We start from the raw sequence: 20,039 nt of genomic DNA on the forward strand, positions 1-20,039 counted from the left end.
AGTGCCCAAGGATTTCTGACAAAGAACTCTTCAGAATACAAACGAATGTTTCATGCCCCAGCACCATGGTTAGAAACAGGTACTTTAACTAGGAATTTGGTGAGGGTTTCTTAGCAGAGAAGTAAAATCAGTGAAGGAGAATTCCTAAAGTTTGGAGGACAAGTAGTATTGATTTTCCTTTCCTACTGGCCCAGGCAAGATGAGAGAACTGGCTGATGTCTCTTTTCATGAGTTCTGCGTTGCTATGGAAGCCAGAAAAAGAGCTGAAGGGAAGAGAGGATAGCAGAATATCTAAGAAGGGGTCTCTTTTGTAACTGTCAAGACAAAGATATTTTCTTCAGTGTAAACTTAGCTAATATACTAATTGTACCTGAAAAGAATAAACATTGCAGAAAAATCTCAGTTTCAGAACCACTAGGTGTATATAAATGGGCATTTCTGGCATGACCAATATTTGGCACAAGAAGTTTGGCCACTACTGTTTTTGATTTTCTGCTCTTCTTTTTTCTTTAAGTTTTTGCTTTATTTTATAATTAAATCATTGTATTCTATTTGACAGTACACAGAGAAATAGAGTGTGAGGGGGACATACAGAGGGAGAAAAGATGAGACACCTATAGTACTGCTTCACTGCTTGTGAATCTTCCCCGCTGTAGGTGGGGACTGAGGACTTGAACCTGGGAACTTGTGCACAGTAACAGGCATGCTTATCTAAGTATGCCATCACCTGATTCTCTTGATTCCCAGTTCTGCCTTGAGATCCATGACTGAAGTGTGTTGAATCTGTTAGTCTTTTTACAATTCGCCTCTACCTGAAACAAGTGAAATAGTAGAGGTAAACCTTAATATATACAGCTGACCCTTTCTCCTCATTTGATTTCTCTAGCTGAAGTGTCAGAGAGGAGCAAAGCAATTTCCAGGTTATCCCTTGATTTCTCTGTAAACAACAGGGCAGAGATGAGTATATTTCAGCAGCATGTTGGGCTGTCTGTGATGATTTTGCTGGGTCAGTGCATATCCTTAACATAAAATTTAACAGGCAATTGAGTTGTTTGTGTTGGCTCTGTTGAAATGTCTTTCATGCCACACCAAATGGGTAGAAAAGAGAAGAAGATCACAAAAGCTATTGAATCACGACTCACTCGATGACTATAAAAAGAAATTACATAGAGGAGAAGAAGCAGGTGTACTGTGAAATCTGTTTTCTTTTCTGAGCATTGGCTTTAAGCCAAGTATTTTTCAGATGGGAGTTTCGCAAAAACTTTAGACTATTTTCCAATTCAAGTATTTTTATTTATAAAATGAGTATTGTTGAGTAAATGGAAAGGAAATGACAGTGTAAAGAGGAAAAGTTATCGATAATCCTATGTCCATTAGTGTTTTTCTTAGGTGTTTTCCTAAAAGTTTACAAGGATGATAGAGGCCTCTACTATATATATTACATTTTTCTCTATTCTGCTATACTAAAGCACTCATTACTGTATATTGAAAAAGTTCTTCCACTCATAATTCTGGGTAAAATTACATTTGTGAGATCCAGGTAAGATGCGCCTGAGAGAGTGCATATATTACCATGTGTAAAGGCCTGGGTTCAAGACCCTGGTACCTGCCTGCAGTGGGAAAACATCACAAGCAGTGAACCAGGTCTGCAGGTGTCTCTTTCTCCTTCCATCTCCTCCATCTTTCTCAATTTCTGTCTCAGTCAAAAGAAGAAGAAGAAGAGGAAGAAGGAGGAGGAGGAGAAGAAGAGAAAAGGAAGGAGAAGGAAAAGGAGAAGGAGAAGAAAAAGGAGAAATAGGAGAAGGAGAAGCAAAGCAAAGCAAAGCAAAGCAAAGCAAATATATAGCTGCACCAAGTTACAGATGTTATCATGATTCTGTCCTGACTTCCTTGGGCAGACAACCTCAACAGTGTGTCCTGGCACCTCGCCTTTCCAGAGTTCTACCCCAGTAGGGAAAGATAGAAAGAGGATGGGGGTATGAATCAATCTACCAATGTTCATGTCCAGCAGAGAAGCAATTACAAAATCCAGATCTTCCACCTCTGCTCTCCCAAAATAATTTTGGTCCATACTCCCATTGGTGGAGTAATGATAGGGGGAAGAGAACTAGAGAGCTCTGAACTCCAAGCCCATCAGGACCCAGAGAGAGAAGAGAGTAAAGGGAGGGAAATTAGGACATAGTAATAAGTGTATGTGCTACTTGAAAAGGAAGAGAAGATGGAACTATTGGGGGGTAAATGGCAAATATATACAAATATAAACATACAGTTGTATAAATAATATTTAACACATATCTATAATCTTTTTTTAAGTTTTTTGCTAAAGACAGAAATCGAGAGAGAAGGGAGAAATAGAGAGGATGAGAGACAGAGAGACACCTCCAGCACTGCTTCACCACTTGTGAACCTTTCCCCCTGCAAGTGGGGACCAGGGGCTTGACCTGGGTCCTTGCAAATTGTAACATGTGCACTCAACCAGGTGCGCCACCACCCAGCCCCCCATATCTGCAATATTAAGAGAACTACTGTATCCTACAATGGAGCGATTGGGGATTCAGAACTCTGGTGGTGGGAATGAATGGTGTGGAGTTATACCCCTGTTATCTTGTAATTTTGTAAATTGGTATTAGGTCACTAATAAAAAAATTTAAAAAGAAAATGGAAAAAATATACATGACTGCTGAGAACAAGACATTGTTATATCCATAATCTTTGTAGCAATAAATAAATAAAAAATAATTACATTTGTGAACTAATTAAATAATCACACATGTATACCAAGTTGAGTATTGTATTTATTTTATTGACAAAAGGAATAGAATCTATAGGCACAGAAACAAGATGGGGAGTTGATATACTTAATTTACATTATGTGATGGGGAGCCAGGTAGTGGTGTAGCCGGTTAAGTGCACAAGTTACCATGCACAAGATCCCTGGTTTGAGCCCCTGCTCACCATCTGCAGGGATGAAGCTTCAAGAGCAGTGAATCTTGTACTACAGGTGTCTCTCTGTCTCTCTCCATCTGTTTTCCTGCCTCTCTCAATTTCTGTCTGTCCTGTTAAAGAAAGAAAAAAAAAATGGCCATTAGGAGCAGTGGATTTGACCTGCAAGCACTGAGCCCCACCAATAACTGGTGGCAATTAAAAAGTAGAATAGGGGGCTCGGTGGTAGCGCAGCAGGTTAAGTACATATGGCGCAAAGCACTAGGTCACCTTTAGGATCCTGGTTCGAGCCCCCAGCTCCCCACCTGCAGGGGGTCGTTTCACAAGTGATGAAGCAGGTCTGCAGATGTTTGTTTCTCTCCTCTGTCTTCCCCTCCTCAATTTCTGTCTGTCCTATCCAACAACAGCTATGGAAACAATAGCAATAACAACTACAACAAGGGCAACAAAATGGGAAAAATAGCCTCCAGGAGTAGTAGATTCATGGTGCAGGCACCAAGCCTCAGAAATAACCCTGGAGGAAAAAAAAATAGAGCTAAAGAAATAGAATTTTAAGAAATGTTTTATTATGTGCTGCTTTCAAGGATAAGAAAATGGTTGTTTGAGATCTGAAAAAAATAGTTTGCCTAGATAGTGCTCCTGCTTTGCCACGCACACGACCCAAGTTGGAACTCAGCCCACATGACAATGAAAGAAATTTTTGTGTTGTGTTCTCCTTTCCTTCTTTCTACTGCCCCCACTCCCGCCACTCCAAATCATCCCAGAATGATGAAGTCCCAACAATGACAAAAATCAAAAAGGGAAAAACTGTCTGAATTTTTATAAAATAAAGAGTTCACTTTGTGACAAACTAAGACTATAAAACAAACAAACAAAAACAAAACAAACAAACAAACAAAAACGGGAAATGAGCCTACCTTCTCAATCACCTCCAAAGAAGAGGTTGGTTTCCAATATATTTTTTTAAAAAATGTCTTTTAAGGTCATTCTTATTATTTTAACCTAATTGTTCTGGATGGAGTCCAGGCATCAATGAGTTTTTAAACAATTTTCTGGGCAATTCTAATGTACAGACAGGATTAAAGAAGAATGACTATTTTAGAATTAGAAGGGAAAGTGAGATGTGGCAGAAATATCCCAAATATAAAATCTGAGAAACTTAAAACTTAAGAGAAGTGAGATGCCATGCTTTAATTAGGAAGTAAAGTATAATAATAATTTTAAGGATTTTGCCTCAGGTCATCATGTCAGTGGCAAGGACTTACCTTTTGATTCTTATTGCTGTCGGAATATAAACCCTGTTGGGTATCGTTTTACACAGATATTAATTAGTGGTTTGTTTTTCTTTTGTTGATTTAATATTTTCTGTGTAGTACTAGGGCCTTGTGCCCATATGATACCACTGGTTCTGTGTCAAATTTTTTATTCTTTGTATTTCAGACAGAAACAGAGAGAAGATAAAGAGACATGTAACAAGCATGACTATAACTGATCGCTCGATGTTTTCCTGTAGTGCCAGGGCCAGCACTTGGTCAGGAATACACTCTACTTTCTGTGCTATATTCTAGCCATGCTTACGCATATTTTGTTTAATGTCAAATAAAACTTTGGGACCTTAGATTGTAGGCTATGAGATAATTTAAATTTACTAAGAATTTTATAAACACGTTTCCTCTCATTCTCTTAAATAAGATATAGTAATTTCAATTTTCCTAAAATTCTATTTTCTTTATTTAAAAAAAACTGGCATGTATATAATATATTACAAGGAATTCATCTACAAAATGAGTCCCTTGCATAGTGCTTTATTTATTGAAAGAGAAAACTATTCTGTAAAGAGGCAGAAAGCCTACAGTGCAGACACAGGAAGGATTTTTTTGTTCTACTTTCTCTTTTTATCTCCTCTCCCAGTGTTTCTTTCTCCTTCATGCTTCCATAGACTTTGGAATACCCCGTGAATGCAAAATGAGACAATCCTTTAAGCATTTTTCTGGCAGTATTTTAGGGATATGGAATTTGGCTTTTAAATAAGTCCCTTAGACAAAGGTTGATTTAATGATATTTATTAGTAGTTATATAGTGGATTCAATTCATGGAAGCACTAATGAATGGTCTTTTATTTTTTCATCACAGATTTACTGACTCTCCATTTCATGCAAAATATAAATTGCTTCCAGAGTGGCATCATCGTAAAAATGGCAAATATTATTTCACCCTGTGCTGAACTGCATTTTATGCCATTGATTCTTATTATTTCTAAAATAGTTACAAAAAAAAATCAATGCTGCTGTGCACCATTGCCCCCTGACATCAGCATAAGATATACACACTGGAAAAGATTCATATTGATCCAAGATCCAACATGACTTGGACTTTGTAGCACTGGATACTGTTTGTATTAAGTTGTTTTATTTATTGATCAGATTTCCCTATGCACAGCAGTGCATATTTTCAATATCACTAACTAGAATGAAAGTGGAGACCCACAAAGGTGGTCTTTTTAGTGATAAGTCTGTTAGCCCTCTTGGGAGACTGAGTCTGCCTTTGTCCCATCAGTTGATCAGAAAGAAAAAAAAAATGTGTGGTTTAGAACATTGGAAGCTATGGAAAGTATGGCCAAAACAGAAGAATTTTTCAAGGATTTGTATATATTTAAAACTTAGGGGGACCTGCTCACAGTGCACCAGGGGTTGAGTGCACAACTTACTATGCACAAAAGGCCGGAGTTTTCAAGCCCTGGGTCCCTACCTGCAGGGAAGAATCTTCAAGAGAAGTAAAGCAGTGGCAGCAGGTGTATCTCTCTATTCCTCTGCATCACCTTCTTCCTCTCAATTTCTCTCTTGCTACCCAATAAACAAATAAAAACAGATAAATAAGATTAAAGCAAAATTTAAGCAAAACTAAATAAAAATTGGCATTTCTTCCAAGAAGGTGGCACAAGATAATGTTTAGAGAATCTCAAGCCTGAAGTCCCTACTTCAGTCCTTGGCATCTCTTGTGCAAGACTGATGTTCTGGTTCTCTCTCTTCCTCTCTCTCCTCTTCTCTTTAATAAGTAAATAAATATTTTAATTAGAATTATTTTGGTCAAGGTGACATGAATAATATTTTCAGTGAAATCAATTAAAATATAGAGATAATGGGATTAACTTTATTACAGAAGTGGTATGCTTTCATATGTTTTCCATTTTTTATACTTACACATTACCTGCATATGCACGTGGTATTTTTTACTCTCTATAATAGGCTTCTTCTATTTAAGGACTATCGTTATAGTAAATCATACACTTACAATGTTCCCTAATAAAATACATAGAACAACTGCAAGTGTTGCTATCATTTGTGCTTTTATTATTCCAAGTCTTTCTCTGTACTGTATTAAAGTGTTTGAATTTAACAGTGAATTCATATCAAGATTCTGTAGAGCATAGGTGAGAGAACTCACTTCCGCATACTTCTCTCCATCTCTCTATTTAAATAATGTGCAGCTTTAGTACATAGTTCAGAAAAGTTATCCAGTCAAAACCAAATTGACAGTATAGTGACTGGAAAAACAATGTTTTCTTTCTTCCTTCTCCACTCTCCTCCTTTTCTCTCTCTCTCTCTCTTTTGCCCCTCCCACTCTACCTCTTTCTTTTTCTGTTTCTTTCATTCTTTCCTCCTCCCTTCCTCATTATTTTTTTTTTTTAGTGATTTAATGATAATTTACAAGATTATGGGATAAAAGGAGTATGATTCCATACAGTTCCCACCTCCAGAGTTCCATATCCTCTTTCCCCCTTCAGAAATTTCCCTATGTTTTGTCCCTCTAGGAGTATGGACCAAAAAAAATTTTTTTTAATATTTAACTTATTTATTGGATAGAGACAGAGAGAAATTGAGAGGGAAGGGGAGTCAGAGAGAGAGAGAGAACTGCAGCCCTGCTTTACCACTTGTGAAGCTTCCCCCCTGCAGATGGGGACTAGGGGCTTGAACCTAGGTCCCTGTGCACTATAATGTGTGTGCTCAACCAGGTGTGCCACCACCTGGCCCCACTGGACAAAAAATCTTTATGGGGAGCAGAAGGTGGAAGATCTGGCTTCTGTAATTGCTTCACCACTGGATATGGGTGTTGGCCGATTCATACCTTTGCTTATTTCTATTTTTTCCTAGTGGGGTCGGGCTCTGAGGAAGTGGGGGGGGGGTTCCAGGACATATTGGTGAGGTCATCTGCTCAGGGAAGTCAGGTTGGCATCACTGTAGCATCTACAACTTGGTGGCTGAAAAACATTAAGATATAAAGCAGAACAAGTTCTATAATAATCAGGAACATAAAGGTAAAGTCTCACAGGTGAAATTTGGGGTCTTCATTATGGGAAAAGCTAGGAAGTCTATTTTAGCTATATTCTAAGGGGCTCAGGACTTTACTAATCTTTGCCTGAGTTCAACAGCTAATATGAAGGTGGGCTAAGAGTATTGTTTGGGAAGATGATGTCAGAGTTGAGAATAGGGTTAGAAAGCTGAATCAGGGAAGAGAGTAGCTCCTAAATATGGGAAAAGCATATAAATACTGTAATGTAATCCTCATCAATCTGACCTAGAGTCCATATCTATTCATTCGCATTTAGAACAGGGAGCCTGTATAACCTCTGCATCTGTCAGTCTGAGCTCATATTCCATGTTCACAGCTAGAAACTTTCTAAGCTACACTCATTTCAGGACCAGTATTCCTCAAATGGCAGAGTATGTTGACCCAGACTCCCTTCGAAGAGTGGGGCAATTTCTATCATTGTTGTTCTACACTGAGGGCAAGGTCCTGTAGAAGACCACAAGCGGGTTTATGATATTATTCCGGATGTAGTAGAGACATTCAGTGACGTTCAGTGATATTCAGTGAGAGAGAGAGCTGTTAGAGGTCTAGGTCCATCATATCTATGGGGGAATCCCAGGATTCCATGACTAAGGCCACAGATGAAGGGGTGGCTTGGTAGTGACCAAAAGGGCCATCACATAGTACTACTCAGATCTGGTTTATGGTGATATCAGGACTGAGTCTGGGACTATGGAAACTACTATACTGTTTTCCCAGTCATAGAACTTTTAATTTATATATATATATATTTGTGAGAAAAAGGAAGAAAGTGAGTGAGTGAGTAACTTACCTTTAATATGGCACAGAAATTGAAGCAGGAACCTCATGCTTGAAGATCCAGGGATTTATCCACTGCACCATCTCCCACTATTTTTTGTTTTTGTTTTTAAACAAGGACTTTAGTGTCTATCTTAGATATCTCAATAACGAATCTTTCAAAGGAAATGAGTTGCCTTTCTTATACTGTACTTTCTTTGGATGTTAAAAGGACTCACCTACCTAATTTCTAATATCTTTTGCAGTCTGAAAAACCAATTTTATGGTTATATGGGACTGAAAAGTAATGAATAAAAATGTATTGATTTACATATGTTGATTTTTTTGTTATTTACTTAAGTTAGAAATGTAAGTGCGCATTATTTCATTTAGTTTTAAATCAGGAAAATGATAATCATACAATGAAAACAGATTTCTGTCAATTTTCTCTTAGTAAATTAGGACGTTAGAATTTTTCAGCAAACAATATGTCGTCTGATGGTATGTCATTATAGAAGGGGAATAATTATGTGGATAAAAACTAAGATAACCATTGCTAAATCAGATTACATGTTTTGGACATTACTGAATGCAACTGTATAAACAAAATTCTGTTACTACAGTCAAGCAAACATAGGAAGCATTCTTTGTTTTGTAGAAAATTATCTATGATGAGTTTTCCTGGAAATATATTTTATCTTCACATTCTGTTGCTAGTATTTTATACTGTTGGACAATTCACAGAAACATTCTGACAATTTTAAAACCAGATGTGATTTATTTTGTGGTAATAATTACTTTGCTTAAAAAATCTCTTTCCCGGGAGTTAGGCGCAAAAGCACAAGGACTGGTGTAAGGATCTAGGTTCGAACGCCAGCTCCCCACCTGCAGGGGATTCGCTTCACAAGCGGTGAAGCAGGTTTGCAGGTGTTTATCTTTCTCTCCTCTCTCCCTGTCTTTCTCCTTCTCTCTCCATTTCTCTCTGTCCTATCCAACAACAACGACAACATTAATAACTACAACAATAAAACAACAAGGGCAATAAAAGGGAATAAATAAATAAAATAAATATTTAAAAAATCTCTTTCCCATATACACTCATAAAAATTCTATAAAAATACTTTTAATTTTATAATCACACTACAACTAAGAGAACTTACATACATGCCAAATATATATATGGCTATGTTTCTTTTATATTGGTCATAGTGGGAACATATAAGCAACATTTTAAAAATCAAATTATTCTATGACTAACATTTTAAAAAAGCTTTGTAGAATATCAGAACTGAGGTGTGATTGTATTATAATGTTCTAATAAAATATTTTCATTCTTTTTTTTTAAACTTTAAAGATTTCCCATACTATCCTCAAAATAGTCTATTTTCTTGACATTGCATTAAGATCCTCAGTGACACGTCATTGCCTTCTTTTCTTGTTTCATTCCAATGTGAACATTTTAAGCAATTAAAGACAATTCTGAATGGGATATCCAGCTACAGAGAAAGGGATCCATCATTTGTCTGCTTCTTCTTTTTTAACTTTTTTTTGTCTTTATTTATTTATTGGATAGAGATGGTCAGAAATTGAGAGGAAAGGAGGTGATAGGAAGAGAGAGACAGTGAGAGAGACACCTGCAGCCCTGCTTCACCACTCGCAAAGCTTTCCTCTTACAGGTGGGGACTGGGTCCTCGAACCTGGGCTCTTGAGCACAGTGACATGTACGCTCAACCAGGTGTGCCCCCACCTGCCGCTGCTTCTAAGCAAAATTTTCATTATTTTTGAATTAGCCTTAGCCCCTTTCCTTCCCGAGTACATTTTATTTTTCAAGGTTAAGTTCAGAAAATGTTTTCCCCAAAGTGCCTCCCTAAATTCCTAATCTATCTTTTAGTATTAACATCCTGTGCTGACCTCTGTTTTCACTTCTACTAAGTAGTTTGACTTTTCATAAAGACATATATAGAAAGGCTCATTTTTATTTATTTTTTTATTTTTAAAAAACTTCATTGATCTTTTGTATGGTTCTATTATTTTTTATATCATTTATTTCCACCCTAATTTTAATTTTTTCAATCTGTCTGGTTGCTTTAGGGTTCCTTTGTTCTTCTCCTAAGTCCTTAAGTTGTGTCATCAGGTTTTTTATTTGAGGTTTTCTTGTTTTCTGCTGTGTATCTGTATGTCTATGAATTCCCCTTTTAGTACTGCCTTTGCTTTGTCCAAATATTTGGATAGATCATATATTAATTTTCATTCGATTCTAGGAACATTTTAATTTCTTCCTTACTTTCATCTTTGGCCCAGTAGTTGTTAAGTTGTGTTCTGTTGAGTTTTCACATTTTGGGACATTTAATAATTTTCTGTTCATCATTAAGTGTTAGTTTAATTCGACTGTGGTCTAAGAAGATGTTTGACATGATTTCAATGCTCTTATATTTGTTTAAACTGTCTTTGTGGCCTAACACATGGTCTATTTTTGAGAATATCCTATGTAGACTTGAAAATAATGTTTATTAAATGTCTGCTTAGATGATTTGTTAATTTGAGAGAGGGGTGTGTTGATGTTTCCTGTTATTAATGTGTTGCTATTGATCTTCACAGCTCTTTTAGTAGAGGTTTGTTGTATTTTGCTGGCCTCTAATTGGGTCCATAAATGTAAATAATTTTTAAGTCCTTTTGGTTTATTGATTCCCTGAGAATTATATAATGTCCGTAGTTTATTTACTTTAAAGTCTATTGTAGTTTATTTACTTTAAAGTGGACTGTGTTAGATCTGAGAAATACCTGTTCCTCCCACTTTTGTGATCCATTAGCTTGTATGATAGTTTTCCATCCTCTTACTTTGAGGCCATGTTTGTCCTGTTGAATTAGGTGGTATTCCTGCAGATAACAAAATTATTGAGTTGTGTTTTCTGACCCATTTTAACATTCTGTGCCTTTTAATGGACAAATTTAGACCATTGATCTTAATTGATATAATGTATTTAAGATATATCAGTGGCATTATTCTAAACTTCTCTTGAATATTCTAACGTATGGCAAGTTTTTATCGGTGTTGTTACTGTTGGTATGAGCCCTTTTAAAGGAACTTCTTGTAGAGCAGGTTTGTTGATATTTGATTTCATCAACTTTTACTTGTTGGACGATTTTTATATCTCCATTTAGTCTTAACTACAATCTGACAGAATACAGTATTCTTTTTAAATTTTTAAAAAATATTTATTGATGCCCTTTTGTTGCCCTTGTTGTTTTATTGTTGTAGTTATTATTGATGTTGTTGGATAGGACAGAGAGAAATTGAGAGAGAAGGGAAAGCCAGAGAGGGGAAGAGAAAGATAGACACCTTCAGATCTGCTTCATTGCTTGTGAAGCAACACCCCCTGCAGGCGGAGAGCCAGGGGCTTGAACCGGGATACTTATTTTGGTCCTTGCACTTTGCACCATGTGTGCTTAACCTGCTGCACTACCACCTGGCACCGCTATTTCAGCTTTTAACTCTCTAATTACCTCAGGACAGTTTGTGTTTGTTTGTTTGTTTTCACAATATCATCTGTTGCTTCCCCATTTTTATTAGCTTCCCAAGTATGGTCACTTCCAAAAAGAGCTCTCTGAATATTTCTTTAGTAGCTTCCAGATCTCATTGTGTTATTTCCATGCTAATACTGAAATGAAATCTACTAGTTACACCCATCTTCTTCTTTGTTTATTGGCTCTGACAAGTAACAAACAAAGTCACATATTCCCAACAGTGGTGTATAACTTTTTTGATGTATTGTTGTAGTTGGGTTGCTAGGATCTTAGTATCTATGCTTATGAGGGACATTTGTCTGTAGCTTTCTTTTTTGGTTGAATCTATGTCTGCTTTTTTGGTATCTGGGTAATACTGGCTTTACAGGAAGTATAAAGAAGTGATCCTGAGTCTTCAATATTTTGAAAGAGCTTATAATGTAGAAGTGTTAGCTCTTCCTTGAATGTTTTGTAGAACTTATTTGTGAAGTCATCCAGGCCTGAACTTTTGTTATTGTAAAGGCTTTCATGCTTCAATTTGTTTGGTTGTGTTTGGTCTATTCAAGTTTTCTAGGTCTTCATGGGTCAATCCTGGGAGCTTGTATGCTTCAAGGAACCAACACATTTTTCTCCAGGTTCTCTAGTTAGGTGGCAAATAGTTGCTTGTAAAAAGCCTTGCATGATGTTCTGGATTTATAATCTATTGTGTCTGCAATAACTTTAACCTAGCCCTATCTTTACCAGGGGCAATAGCTTCATGGTTGTGCAAGACAACCTTCATGCCTAAGACTTTAGAGTTGTCTCAGGTTCAATTTCCAGCATCATCATAAGCCAGAAATAAGTATAATCTGATCTCTGTCTCTGTATAGTTCTCTCTGTATCTCATTAAAATAAAAATAAATAAAATATTTAAATATGGTAATTTAATTATATGTTGACACATTAGTGATAATTACTGCTACCCTTCAATAGAAGATCAGATCATAATGGAATAATTAATAATTTATCAGTGTATAGAGTACATTGATTAAAACTATTAATCCCCCAAAACAAATAATAAGTAATTTAAAAATTAACTTTGAAGAGTCAACCCTTCATAAATATATTATAGATGTTAAATATATATCTTGAGAGAACTGAAACATTTGTAAAATATTGGTGATAAGTTTAAAAAGTTTTATCTATTTAGTTAATCAAGTAGAAAACTTTCAGCTGATTCATAACTCAATTCATTACTGTTGTTTGGCCTGATGGCAGCAGGAAATTTGTTCTAAATTAAAAATAAAAGGGATTCAATTTGTTTTAAGTCTGATAATTTAATGTTCAATCGAACTTTAATCAGTAGTGACCCATTGTTTGAAAAATAGAACATTGATGTCTTTTTAATTTCACTGTCTTTAAATGAGAACTCAGATAATTGAGATAATTCGTTATTCTCAAATGAAATTAAGGAAAAACCCTATCCAAAACCAGCTAAAAGATATTTTCCTTTTCCCCCCTTTTTGATAGATAAAGGAGGCAGCCTGTCTGTGTTCTTAGATATATATATTTTTTTACATTAACCCTAGAATGGTCTTTAGAGACTTATAATGAGACAAATATATTTTATCTTCTGGGGCTAAAAACAGTAGCTCTTTCCTTTAACACTTATGTATTAAATTAAATGAGTTTTTTGCTTTAGTGAATTGCAGAATTAATTTGGTTTCTTTATTGATTTTCACATGAATAAATGGATTATATGACTAAAATGAATGCATCTAGCTAAAGGAAAACACTGCTCCAAACTAAAAATATTTTTAAAAATCATTTTCAGTTCTTGAAATTAAATCTACCTGTGTTCCCTAGGATATATAAGAAAATATTTCCATTTAGTAAGTAGTAACAGGTATAAAAATACAAAATTTTCCCAGGGATATCTGACTGTATTAATGTCAAGTAATTCATGTATCATTAATGAAAAACCATTGGGATGGGCGATAAGATGGGGATAATAGGTGCCTTTAAACAACTAGTAATATCCAGAACTATGTTTCTCTAGTTTCTACACAATTTTGTCTACATGGGCTTTGTATTTGACTATTTTTTCCAATAATAACAAGAGAAGTACAATGAATGACAAAATTACAGATTGACTAATGTTCCAGGTTTAATTTCCCTGGATATTTTTACCAATGCTATGAAACACTCTAAGCTATAAAGGTAATTTCTTCCTATTTCCAGCAAGATCACTTTGAAGGACTGCACCATCTCTCTTAAGATTTGAATAATGTATTTGTTTCTTTTCAACCAGATGTTAGATTCCTTTGCCTTTAACTCTTAAGGCCTTTAAGTCCCTAATTTCTTTCACAGTTGATGAAATACAGCCTTGAGAAAAGCATTGTCTGGTCAACAGAAAGACTTTCTGGAGACTCACTGAATCTGACTTCAAAGAAAGATTGTTAAATTGACTCACCACCAGATTGTACTTAGAGTATGTGTAATCTTGATTCCTCATTATTGATAAAATATCTTTCCCTCCAATGTTTGAAAACATTAGTTTTTATTTCTTCTACCATGAAGCTTATCTGTGTATGTCTCACATCATCAGTAGCACATTTGTTGCTAACTGTGTTAAAATGCCAGTGCTTATAGCCAGTATGTACCAGTAGAGCTGAGCCAGTTATAACCAGCTTAGTAGAGTTGCTGAAGAGCTACTGATCAGAGTGGCTTCTCCTGGAAGTTCTTCCAGGATGAAAGATAATTGACTGGAATTGTTTAGAGAAGTTTTTGATTCATCTTATATTTATGGAAATATCCTCCCCATCAGTGACTCAGGGACCATATATATTCATATTTAGCCTTTGTAACCTTTGAGTCCCTGTCAGTATGAACTCACAGTCCATGGTCACAGCTGTGAACATTCTTCCTAGCTTTTTTCCACCCTAAGATCCCTATCCCCATGTATTCTATTCATACTTTTTGATTCCTGTTTATTAAACATTTTTTCCTTCTTTATATCTTATAACCTTTTAGCCACCAAGTTGCAGATGCTATCATGAGTTTATCCTAACTTCCCTGGGCAGATGACCTCACCAGTTTATCCTAGAAACTTCTCTAGAGTCCTACCCCACTAGGGAAAGATAGGAAAAGGCTGAGGAGTATGGACGGACCTGACAATGCTCATGTCCAGGAGAGAAGCAATTATAGAAGCCAGACCTCCCACATTCTATACCCAATAAAGAATTTTAGTCCATACTCCCAGAGGAGTAAATGTTAGGGAAGATGACCAAAGGGCTCTGAACTCCAAATCCATCAGGACACAGAGAGAATGGGAGGGGTGAGCAGGAATGACAGTAGTAGGTGTGAATTAGAAAGGAAGGGAAGGTGGGGCCATTGAACAACTATATACATATAGACACACACACACACACACACACACACACACACACACACACACACACATATATATATATATATATATATATATATATAATCAGTTTGTTCTCCAGGTCGTCCTGGTCCACCACAGCATCCATGAAGCTGCCCCAGCACCACAGGTCATGCCTAGTGACCTCTTTGGCCAGGCCCCTGAGGGCCACATACACATCAGAAGAGGAGCATAGGGCACAAGAGCGTTGATTCTCTCCAGTACTGTGTGTGTGGACCAAACCCTGCTGACTGATGCTTGAGGAAAAGTAGGGATGTGGTGGGGGGAGGGGCACCTTGCGGGGCATCAGCAGCAAATAGGAAGAGCTTCTGACTCTGGGCTGCCTCCATTTTAAGTACTGAGCCAAGACTTTTTTCTTCTGTTCTGCACTTGTGGAAGAGGGAAGGCAGAGGCATACCTGGGGAGAGTTGGCTGGTGTGGCATGATGGACACAAACCCCTCAGCACCACTGACTGGGCAAAGTAGTGTGACTGACAGGGTCCCCACATGCAGACATTGGGGTCCATGGAATGGCCCCTCCAAGCTGCAGCAGCATGTCAGGAAGAGACTGGCTCAGAAGCCAGGGGAAGGGGACTTCTGCTGTCAACACATTTCTCCCAGAGAAGGTCAGCATGTCTGTCAGGTGAACCATGGCACAGATGAGAAATGCAGGCAGTAGGGGACAGTGATAGTGTCTAGAGCTGTTGCCAGGGATGGCACTACAGTGGAAGGGCAGAATGGTGTCACAGCATGGGTGAGGGGAGCAGATGGGTGATTCTAGCTGCAGCCTGAGGCTCCCAGCCAGGGTCAAGGGGCATAGCAGAGAGCTGTGACCAGACAGGTGAACCAGGCCAAAAGTTATGTTCAACACACAGTGGAACTTTTTCTGGTCTTCTTCTTCTTCTTCTAGCATTTGCCCTTCTTCCGTAGCCAGTCAACAGCGTTAGGTTGAGCCTGATGTAAAGATTCGAGACCTCCTTTGAATCTGGAGAGGTGGCAGTCGTTGACTCTGTGGGTCATAGTCTGTCTGTAGCTGCAGGGGCAGTTCGGGTCATCTCTGGATCCCCAGCGATGGAACATAGCAGCGCACCGGCCATGGCCTGTTCGATAGCGATTGAGGAGGGTCTGTGATGAGGTGTTTGTTCTTTACCTCAGCTGACTGCCAGCTCTGTTTCCAAGAGTCTGGAACAGAGAAGTTCAGTGTAGGCGTAGCAGACCAGATTGGGTGATGAGACGTCAAGCGTTGGACAGGGTGGGCGAAGATATCCGCGTATATTGGCAGGTCCGGTCGAGCGTAGACGCGGAAATGAACTTAGATGATGCCGCATCCCGACGAATATCTGGCGGGGCGATGTTGCTAAGAACTGGCAGCCATGGAACCGGGGTGGAATGGATGGTTCCAGAAATTATCCTCATGGAGGAGTATAATTTGGAGTCGACCAAGTGGACATGGGGGCTACGGAACCATACTGGGGCACAGTATTCTTCAGTGGAATAGCATAATGCCAGAGATGATGATCGTAGTGTGGAAGCGCTCGCGCCCCATGTGGAGCTGGCCAGTCTTGCAATGATGTTATTCCTCGCGCCCACCTTTGCTGCAGTTTTTATGAGATGTTCGTGAAATGACAGAGTGCGATCGAGAGTAACGCCAAGATAGACTGGCTGGGCTTCATGCCGGATTCTCGTATCGCCAAGCTGCACGTTAAGCTCATGCGAGGCCGAGGCATGGTGTAGGTGGAAAACAGATGATACCGTTTTTGTAGTGCTAGGGATTAGTCGCCATTTTTTACAGTAATCAGATATCAAAGACATGTCTTTCGTGAGTGTTTCCTTGAGGATGTCGAACTTGGATGCCTGAGTTGCACAGCAGATGTCATCGGTGTAGATGAACTTCCTTGAAGAAGTTTCTGGGAGATCATTGATGTAAATATTAAATAGCGTAGGAGCCAGAACAGAGCCCTGGGGGAGGCCACTTGAGACAAGTCTCCATCTGCTAGACATGTCACCCAGATGCACCCGGAATCTTCTCTTTTGGACAAGAAATGATATAGTGTTGGCCACCCATGGAGGCAGGCATCTTGAGATCTTGACTAGGAGACCACGGAGCCAGACCGTGTCATAGGCTGCTGTGAGATCAACAAAGACAGCACCCATCTTTAACTTCTTCTGGAATCCATTTTCAATGTAAGTTGAGAGGGCCAAGACTTGTTCGCAGGTAGATCTTCCTGGGTGGAAACCAGCTTGGGCGGGTGATAGGAATTTCTCTGTAAGAGGAGAAATTCGTGACAGAAGCATCCTCTCAAGGAGTTTGTAACACATGGAGAGGAGAGAAATTGGTCTATAGTTGGCGGCCAGTGTTGGGTCTTTCTTTGGTTTCAAAACTGCTATTATCTTCGCATGGCGCCAAATTTTGGGCATAGATTCGGATTCCTAGATGTGGGACAGGAATGTAGTGAGCCACTTCTTTGCCGCGGGGTCCAAGTTAAGAATGAGTTCTGGGGTGATGTTATCATAGCCAGCAGCTGTTCCCGGTTTAACCCTCTTCAAAGCATCTTCCAGTTCAGACAGTGTAAAGGGAGAGAGTTTTGGAGATGGACAAGATAAACGGAAGTGGGAAGTGGGATGACCACTCATGGGAAATTTCTCTTTTCCAGACTGGGTCGATCTTAGCACAACCAACTTGAGTTAGGTGACTGGCCACTGTGTTTGGAGATACGGGAGGATGGGAGACGGGAGAGGGTTGACTACTGACACCCAGACTATGAAGAAGCTTCCAGGCCTTCCTACTTGAGTGGGTGAAGTTCAGACTTTCCATGAGTTGTTGTCAGCGGGCTTGGCGTGCTGCATCCAGGGAGGCAATGAGATGGTCAGCCACATCTGGGTCGCCCGACTCATCATACTGCTTTAGTAGTTGCTCACATTCAGCATCAAGACAAGGCGTATAGTTAGCACGTCTCCCACGAGGAATAGCTTGGGAAGCTGCTTTAAAAATGGCTTGGCGGAAGCGCCTGTAGGAATCTTCAGAGGGGATAGAGTTAATTGGAATTGCAGGAATATATTTGTTGGTAAGATCACTGAACAGACACCAGTTTGCTTTCCGAAAGTTCCATCTTAGTTTCTCCGAGCACAGAATCAGTGGGAGCTGGAGACCAATGTGGATGATAGCTGGGCGGTGATGACTGTACGGGAAGATCTTGAGAACTTGTCTAGTAGCGGGAAAGGCTTGGCCGTTGACTGTGCTAATCCAGCACAGGTCGGGTGACGAGTCTTTATTCCATCTAGCACTGTGAAAAGAGCCTGACTGTTTGGAATCGTATAATAGGGAGAGGTCATTCACTGAAGCCCAGTCGGCTAAGATAGAGCCATCAGCACGAGTGGAGGAATATCCCCAGTCTTGGTGATGACTATTAAAGTCTCCAACGTAAACGGCTGGGTGATTTGGGCTAGGCAGGACCTCATTATCCCATGAGGCACTGGGAGGCTTATATACGTTGACGAGCTGAATAGTTCCAATAGTAATGGAGTTGTAGAAGGTCGAAGAGGCCGTATGGTAAACGTCCGCAAGATACGATTTGGCGTAGATGGCTCGGCCGTGTTTAGGATGGAGATTATAGCATATTAAATTGAATCCACTGATGGTGAAATGAGCAGCTTCATCGACTGGTGATTCCCCAAGACTGTAAAAGCTGGGAAGCAAGCCCCAGGTTACTATTTCCTGCCCTGAATACTCATCTCGTAACAGCTCTTTGGCAGTGGTGCCTACACCAGAGAAGCCATGATGAAGATCACACAGGATCTGGAAGTTCTGCAGGAATTTGCACTCCTCCACAGAGAAGTGCAGTCTGTCCTCAAGCTCTTCAGGTACCTGGGCTCCTTCAGGATACTTTCCCCATAACCAGAGGCTTCCAGGCACCATGATTCCCCATCATAGTTGTAATTCTGAATCATAAAGATGTTCCCGGTGTGGAGGTGCATTCTGAGGAAGTCTGACCAAACTTGAACACTGTCCTCACTGGGAATAAGTGGCTCTGGAGTTGTGGCAGTGGTGTGTGTGTGTGTGTGTGTGTGTGTGTGTGTGTGTGTGTGTGTGTGAATGACCTTTGCAATTGGGAATGGAGTTGACCCTCCAAACACCATCACTACTCAGCACTCCCTTTGCACTCAGAAGCTCTGGAGGTAGGGATTCTTGGGATGGAACTCTTCCTTGTGCTTAGTGAGCTTTCACTGCCAGGCTAGACTATTGCTGCATCTAGGTTCTTGTCCCTGTAGAGTCTGTCTTCTTGTTTTAGGGAGTTCAGCCAGAGGTACAAGGTCCTCCAGTCCCAGCACTACATCCTGCTGGTTCCACCAGTGCATCCCCACCATTCCAGCTGTTTTCAGGGAGCTAGTACTGCAATTACATTTCTCCCTAATAATTTATCAACAGAGACCAATAGTTGTAGAATCTCTGAAACATAACTAATTGATATTTGGTACTTGACTTAAACATGTTTAGAAACATTGACCTAAGTCACAAAATGTCGTTCAAGATCAGACTGTATTTATGTGAGGAGTGTTATGACCTTCTGCTAAGTAGTATTTAGCATATATATTGAAAACTCAGGTAAGATGTCTAAAAATCAGAAAATCTGAATTATCTTAACATTTGCTGCATAGGTATTGCTTATGTAGAAAAATATTTCAAGTAAATAGTTTAATAATTTTTTATTGTTTTGAAGCCATGGAAGTATATTAGGCTGTATATTATTGAGTAGTAGAATTGCATGGTTGGATATAGTCTTAGTGTATGCATATGTATTACACTCCTCTGGCCAACATTGGAATTTTGACAGTAACAGGTAAACAGTCATGAAAAAAAAGGAATGAATGCACAGAAAATTAACCTTTTATCTCTAAAGCTCATACCATGAATAATCTAAAGGATTCAATTAGTACTTCTTTTTTTTAATTTATAAAAAGGAAACATTGACAAAACCATAAGATAAAAAGGGTTCCACACAATTCCCACCACCAGAATTCCCTAGCCCATCCCCTCCCCTCTTTTTCTATTCTTTAACACTCTGGGAGTATGGACCCAGGG

General features: G+C 38.9%; 1 protein-coding gene and 1 pseudogene across 5 annotated transcripts in view; one reads left to right on the forward strand and one right to left on the reverse strand.

Annotated features, from left to right (window-relative positions):
* Positions 1–20,039, forward strand: part of NAALADL2 (N-acetylated alpha-linked acidic dipeptidase like 2) — a 1,374,776-nt gene that overhangs the window by 1,184,917 nt on the left and 169,820 nt on the right. The gene's annotated exons all lie outside the window — the stretch shown is intronic.
* LOC107522248 (protein misato homolog 1-like) lies at positions 318–19,862 on the reverse strand (annotated as a pseudogene).

Source organism: Erinaceus europaeus, chromosome 14 (assembly GCF_950295315.1).
Source record: "Erinaceus europaeus chromosome 14, mEriEur2.1, whole genome shotgun sequence".
Classification (NCBI taxonomy): Eukaryota; Metazoa; Chordata; class Mammalia; order Eulipotyphla; family Erinaceidae; genus Erinaceus; species Erinaceus europaeus.